Source organism: Rhopalosiphum padi, chromosome 2 (assembly GCF_020882245.1).
Source record: "Rhopalosiphum padi isolate XX-2018 chromosome 2, ASM2088224v1, whole genome shotgun sequence".
In the NCBI taxonomy this organism is placed as follows: domain Eukaryota; kingdom Metazoa; phylum Arthropoda; class Insecta; order Hemiptera; family Aphididae; genus Rhopalosiphum; species Rhopalosiphum padi.
The window spans coordinates 91,410,842-91,418,731 of NC_083598.1; the positions used below are offsets into that span (position 1 = coordinate 91,410,842).

The 7,890-nt window shown below is 23.5% G+C and overlaps 1 pseudogene; it reads right to left on the reverse strand.

Moving 5' to 3' along the window:
- Positions 1-2,558: 2,558 nt before the first annotated feature.
- LOC132920697 (uncharacterized) lies at positions 2,559-6,985 on the reverse strand (annotated as a pseudogene).
- Positions 6,986-7,890: the final 905 nt, after the last annotated feature.

Genomic DNA, 7,890 nt, shown 5'->3' on the forward strand with positions numbered 1-7,890 from the left:
ATCAAAGTTTTATGTTGTTTGTATGTTAAATTGTTAACACATAACATAAGGAAGATTAAGCATAAAACACTCAAATATAAACATACAATATACATACAAGTATACAACATTGATTTATCAGGTACTTATTAATTTTGTTAGTTGATATAGATAACATATTTTATATTTATAAAAATAAGATAAATACAATATACCTAAAAAATAAAGATCATTTAATACACTAGTCATTATAACATGTACAAGCTGCTACAATAAATTACAAATTAAGTAACTTGGATGATTTTTTAATCAAACAACAATATACATAAGATGAAGAAATTGAATCTCATCTTACCTGTAAATAAGACTTATAAATTCGTTCAAAATCGTATTAATTAGACAATAAAAATTGTATATTGATTTTAAACGATAAAAAAATTATTATAATTACCTACACTTCTATAGTCTATACACACCAGTTAGAGGCCAATCATAGGCGCAACTAGAGTTCTATTACTGGGTAGGCTAAATTGATATCAGTGACCCTTGAAGGCTTTGCCCCCAAAAGGTTTTGACACCACTAATATTGATTATTAACACTAACATAAAAAACTGGGTGGGCTTAGCCCCCCCCCCCCTAGTTGCGCCTATGAAGCCAATACAAATAGGAATTAGTGTTTGATTTTTATAACATAGTTTTTATAATAATAAATGCTGTACATCTAAGAATAATAATGAATACAAAAAAAAATAAAATATTTTTAAGAACTATGATTTATATAATGTTACTTTTTTGGAATATATTTCAACAACAATTGTACCTATAAACATTGGTAATTTTTAACAACAAGAGAAGTTTAATAATAAGTTGATTGATGAATGATTAACATTTTAAAGTCTGGTTGCGTGATAAGTTATAAAACAAGTTCCAGGACACAATGCCGGTTTTCCCGGGCAAACGGAACAATACACATCAGTGCGTTTCTGTCCTAAACCTCGAGATGAACACAGTATACAACGACGTCGTTTCTTTTGACCTTTTAGGTTTTTTTCCACTATGCGTGGATAATGTAAGTTGAAGTTACTTGATCTATGAATCACATCTAAAATCGCGAGACGTTTCACTAGAAGAATAAAAAAAAAAGTTAGAAAAAAAAATGTCTATACCAAATATTGAAAGCAAAATTATGTACAACCATTTCCTATTTATTTTTACCTTAATGTAGAGGGTATATAAAAAGCGTTAAGATTACATATATACGACTAAACGTTGCATAAATGTAACAATTGGTAAAAGCTTTTTAGATGTTGTTGAAGCGTGTGAAAATTAAAATACCTTTGGATTGGTTTGACACAATGTTTAATCTTTTAATTAAAGTTATCAATTATCATAATAATTATATGAAGAAAATTTATACTGAATCAAAACAAAATAATAATAAGTATGTAAGGTGAGTTATTAAATATTTAACTTTTTTTTTAAATATTGAAGTATAAATAACAACAATTCTTGATAACAAAAATATGAAATCATAACTGACCAAATAAATTTAAAATAATTATTCATACCTGAATTATTGTAAGATATAAAAATACACAGTCCTAGTAAAATGTAGTAAATGTAAATAAGTTAAATTACTTGATATAACTTATGAAAATAGAATAAAGGTACACCCTATACAGAAAGCAAAAAATAATAATATAAAACATAAAATATTTGTTTATTCATTATCATAATTATTAATAAATCATACATATGCAAGCCTGTATATATATATAAAGGTATAAGGAATGTTAAAAATAAAAGATTTTATAAAACCATAAAATCTGTTTCCTGTAAAAAAAAAAACTAGATTTATATGCTATGCCATAACAGAACACTTGACAAAATAAAATATTAAATAACCTTAAAGGCATTTAGTTTAATATGCTATGGTCTCAAAAAAAAATATTTAAAAAAATAAAAGAATTGGAATACATGTAATTGTCATAAAATTATTATATAGTACTATTATTTGTGATATTCCTTAAAACATGTATCAACACAGAGACCCGGTTGTCCAGGACATGCTGCACAAAATACATGTGTTCGTTTTCGACCTCGTCCAGACAATGCGCATAATTGGCATCTTCGAAGTTTTTTTCTCCCCTTTTCGTTTCTATCTACTACGCATGGAAAATGCACTTGTTGTTCATCAAAATATACCATTGAATCAGATTGGTCAACTGTACAAAAAAGAAAACAATAACAATAAGTATAATGTGTATGTTCTTTAATTTAAATATAGTTATAACATATCAAGCAGACTTTTACTATTAAATTTGTAGCGTGTTATAATGTATCTACATATGTGAAAAAAGAGGTATAAGACTAAATCATATAAGCATCTTTAATTAAGACCATTTCCGATTAATACATACATATAATAATTAGGTACAGATACATTTATAAATATAAATATATTATATGCTTTTATTATTATTTAATTGCTATAACAAAATACATACAAGTTTTTTTTTCATTATTATAAATTAATAAAATTAAGGACATAATTTATGAACGATTAGAATGTGTGTATTCATAGAAGATTTGTAACGAAATCGTCTTTGACAAATATTGCATTGAAATTGAGGTTCCACTCCACATTCAAATAATAAATGTCTCTTGAGATTTTGTTTTCTGTAAGCTCCTACATAGCTATGCCCACAATCTTTTGGACAATGCATTCTATAAGTTTGTTTTGTTTCTTGAACACCTATAAAATATATGACTGTTTTTAATTCTACGAAAAAAGTTTAAAAATACTCTATAATTTATAATTAAATAAAGCAATAACATTATTCAATGCAATACAACTAAGTATAAACTATGTGTACTTAAAGTTAATTATAATGATTGCAGACTACAGTAGTAGTTTAATCATATAGTAATAATTTACAATTAAGTCCCAACTTGTCACATATCAACATTTATAATTATATATAATACTCTATTTGTAACTTTACACAAGGATCTATATTTTTCACCATTTACAAGTAATACATACATATAAATGATATATTATAAATACAGTAGAGCCTCAATAGTCCAGACGAATTCAGACCGAGCATCATCTGGATTACTGATTCATCCGAATTACTGCAGAATTTTCAAGATTACCTACTCAAATGACTAAAATTTTTATTTTTATTTCCACCGTCTTTATATTTATTGTCTTTTAAATTACAAAAATAATAAAAAAAACTTTAACATAATGAATTATAAAACAAACTTTATAATAATATAATTTAAGTATGGTAGTCAGTAATTTTTTCTGAGTAATACTTTTTAATTTTCATTTCAAAAAAACAAATGGATTTATATGCCGCCCGGATGACCACATTCACCAGATTATCGAGGCTCTATTGTAGATATTGGTATTTTTTAAAAAAAAAACTAAGAAATGATTAGGTATGTTTAGTATAGTTCATTAAATCATTATCTTATGTATAAGCAAACAATGTGTTTTCATAGTTGATTTTTGACTGAATCGTTTTTGACAAAAATAACATTGAAATTGTCGCTCCACGCCACATTCATAGGTAATATGCCTTTTGAGACATTTTTTACTGTACGGTCCATTTCTAAAGCTATGGCCACAATTATTTGGACAATTAATCCTATAAGTTTTCATTATTTCTTGGTCACCTAAACAATATAAAACTACTATTAATTTTACAAACAAGTTTTGAAATAATCTATTATTTACTATTAAATAAAAGCAATAACATTATTTAATATTATACAAATATTAGATAATATACCTTAGAATTCAGAATTATCTATAATTAAATGTAATAAGACTAAATATAAATTATATGTTTACTCAACAGCGATTTACAATTAAGTCCCAATTCGTCACATATAAAAATGTATCAGTATTTTTACATATAAAACCAGTAAAAAGAAAATGCATTTATAACTTTTTTAACACCAGGATATATATATATTTTTTACCATTTCATAGTAATACATAATATAGATAACAGCATATGTTTTGATATAGGTGTTTTGAAAAATAATTATTATGAAATCGTCAGGTAATAAAAGTTATAGTCTATAAGTAATTTATGATTATTAGAAATTGATATATAATTAATTAAATTATTAATTGTTTTTTTTAAAAAGAATATGGCTTTATTAGAATATATTACAATCTATACATGTGTACAATAAACAATAGTTATAGAAGTAAAAAAAAAACTAAGACTAAGGAATGACATGATAGGAAGTCTCACATTAGAGACACCTAGAAATGAATTAATATATAAAAATGAAATTTGGAAAAAATCATTAACTTATGAATACACAAATAACATGTTTTCATAGTTAATTTATGACTGAATTGTTTTTGTCAAAGATTACATTGGAATTATGGTTTCAATTCACATGTGAGACTTTTTTGATGGGCCTCTTTAAAGCTGTAACAACATTTATTTGGACAATTGGTTTCTGTAATTTTGTGATAATCTAAAAGCATAATTTATCATCATTAAATAAATAAAATAAAGTAATGATATACAAAACAATGTATTAAAATGTATTAAGTCTATTAGATTTGTATTATTTAAAATTAAAATGAATATATTAACATAATATTTACATTAATAAATATATAATATATATTGGAAATTGTTTAATTTAAATATTTTCATTAATTATAAATGATAAATGTATAACTTACAACATAACTAAATATTTATAAAATATTATATTGTATTATTTGGTTTTATTTCTATAACAAATACATTGAGAGTTTTATAGATAAGGTACAGAATATGGAGCATGTTAAAAATGTTTATACCAATTAATAATTAAAACAGTCAAGTTCAAATATACAAAGAATAAATTACAATAATGCATATTGACAAATTTGTTATGCCTTATGAACAATATGAAGTTAGTTATTTTATCTTAAATGATAAATTAGAATAATTAATTACTCATTTTGCTTCTAACTGTTATGCAGCATTTTATTATTTTCTTGTATTGATTACGATCATGCAAATAATATACCATACAATAAATAAAAGATATAGTTTAAAATTAATGACATTATAAATATTATATTAACACAGTTCTTATAAACAATTAGAAAATTCTGATAATTTAATTTAAATCTGAAAATTAAATGACTTCATTAAAAAATAAAAATAATATCAAATTTTATGAATGTAAAGAATTATTACTTATAGAGTTAATATTTTCTAATTGATATTTATTTTTATTCATAATTATTTACATATACTGAAAAAATAAAATACATTTAACTTGATTCAGGGCTTGTGTGAATAATTCAAAAAGTTAATATTATCCATACCTTAGGGATAATTAAATATTATATAATATACATTTCAGATTTCAAAATCGTTATACTCGTACTTGGATTTTTAGGAAACAACTTCTATGTGTTCATAGATATAAAACAACCACGCTAAATTTTTCTACTTTTGTCAAATATATATTTTTTTTTATTTTCAAAATCTCTATTTTTAAATATTTTGTGGGAAATAAGGTTTTGGTTATACTTAACATATTAGCTATATTCATTTTTATATTGTATGTTTTTACAAAGAATATTTTTAAGAGTAATATTTTCAAGTCTCAAAGTTTTATCTAATGATTCTAAATATTTAGATTGAAAAACAGTAACTGGAATTAGGCTATTTATTAGAGATATATAGAATTATTAAAGATATTTATTTTAAATTATTGATTTGAAAAGAAATTATAAAAAACTGTTAACCCTAGTATTCAGATAAAATTATAATAATTTGTATTGGAAACAATATTTGCTTAGAATTGTTATTTTTATGATATTATTAATACCCGATTCATTTTTAATTTAAAGCCCACTACCTACCAATGCCTTATTTACTTATTAAATTTTTTTTTTTTAAACTCCAATTTTTGACTTCCTAATATAAACTGTGTATTTATAAATACACATATTGAAGCAATGACTAAAAAAATAAATGTATACACAAGATGATTGACTGATTTTCAAGAATCAATAACAACTTTCTGTCGATTTTTGGTTAATTAACATAGTTATTATTAATTAAATAACACAGCCAATATATATAAATAAATAAATAAACGGGTGATTGTAAATCATCCTGGATGAGATACTTAGCTTACCAGTAGGAAAATGTATTATCATTCAAAAAATACATTTTATTTAAGACATAACAATGATTTAGTTTTCTATAAATCTAAAGTTTACCCATCTGTACAATACAACTAGTTATATTAATTTATTAACAATACTAATATTTTCATATTTTATAGTATATATATATATATATATACTTTGTCCAGTGAGAGATCATACCATGGCTTGATAAAAAACAGTTCTTCTGTGCATCCTCACACTACACCTTGTTATAGTGGAACCAGTCTTGATAACAGGGTGTTGAGTATAAATGAATAAAATTAACATGTTGTCTCGTTAAACAAAATATATATGTATCTATTGTTTCAATGACTAAGCAACATGTTTACAATAAAATCAAAGAAGAATTATTTCTAATTATTTAAACTTTATGTACAGTACCCAAGTGAGTAGATAAATAATATTTTTGTGAAAAACGTCTAAAACAAATGTTACACATGAATTTCCGTTCTACACCACATTCATATACTAAATGACGCCGTAAAACTTTCTTTCTGTGTATACCTTTATAACTGCGACCACAGTTTTTTGGACATTTGGCTGGATCATCTTTTGCAAAGAAATCCAAATTTGCCAACCAGTATCCTAAAATAATAATTAAATTATTTTAAAAGTTAGTGGATGCGTTTTATATGTAAAATACAAACAAGTGTGCATACAAGCAAAAGATAACTATTAGAAGAAAAATGTATTTAAATTAGTACTACATAAAATATCCAATATATTATAACCTATTATGTAACTTAAGAGTAGTTGTTATTTATTTGACAAAGTCCCTTTATTGAGAGGATTTTTTATGATGTTAATTTATGTAACATTTCAACAGTTATTTTATTTATAAACCATACTTATTATATCCATTTAGTAAGAAACAAATTGTATGAAAAAAATGTGAATAATAATAAAGGTACCTCTACCAAATTTACTCCCAATTTTTTCATGTTTAAAAATTAAGAACAATAATAAATATATTAAGTAATATTCATACATTATTCTGATATGGTATTTTCTAATTCAAAATTAGACATTAGGTACACATTTAAGTCTTAAGAAAAACTTGTACCGTAGATGTATGTTTATAAAAACTTAACGAGTTAATCATTCTTTTTCCTTTGTACTCTGTGTGTCACTGTAATTTAAGTATTGTGAATGACATTAAATTAAAAATAATTTTTAATTAACATAGCTTTAATAATTTAACTTAAATAAAATTAAAATTAACATAAAAATGCACAAATTTATCATGACATATTTAAGAAAAGGATTGAATGTATGTTTTACTTTGATATTATTTAAAAAAATTATCATTTTATTTATTACCAATTTTTTTTGACATGAGAAATGCTCCTATAGTTTTAATCATGTTTTAAAAATTAGGTTAGATATAATCTACAGATTTTAGAAATTTAAGTTATCATGATTACCATGCTTTACACAGAATTATATTTTGAATTAGATGATGAATGTATTATATCAGAGCTCAAATCCATGCCACGAGACTCCTAACTAATATTTTCTTCTTTTAAAAGTTACTGTACTGTTAGAATTTTAAACAGATCAATAAGGTGTTATTAAAATAACACGACGAGTAAAATACATTTATTATTATACTATAGACTTTAGCAAACCTGAGTGCCGTAAGATATTGTTAGAAAAATTAAATAATGATACAAAGAAAAAGTTGTTAATATTGTCA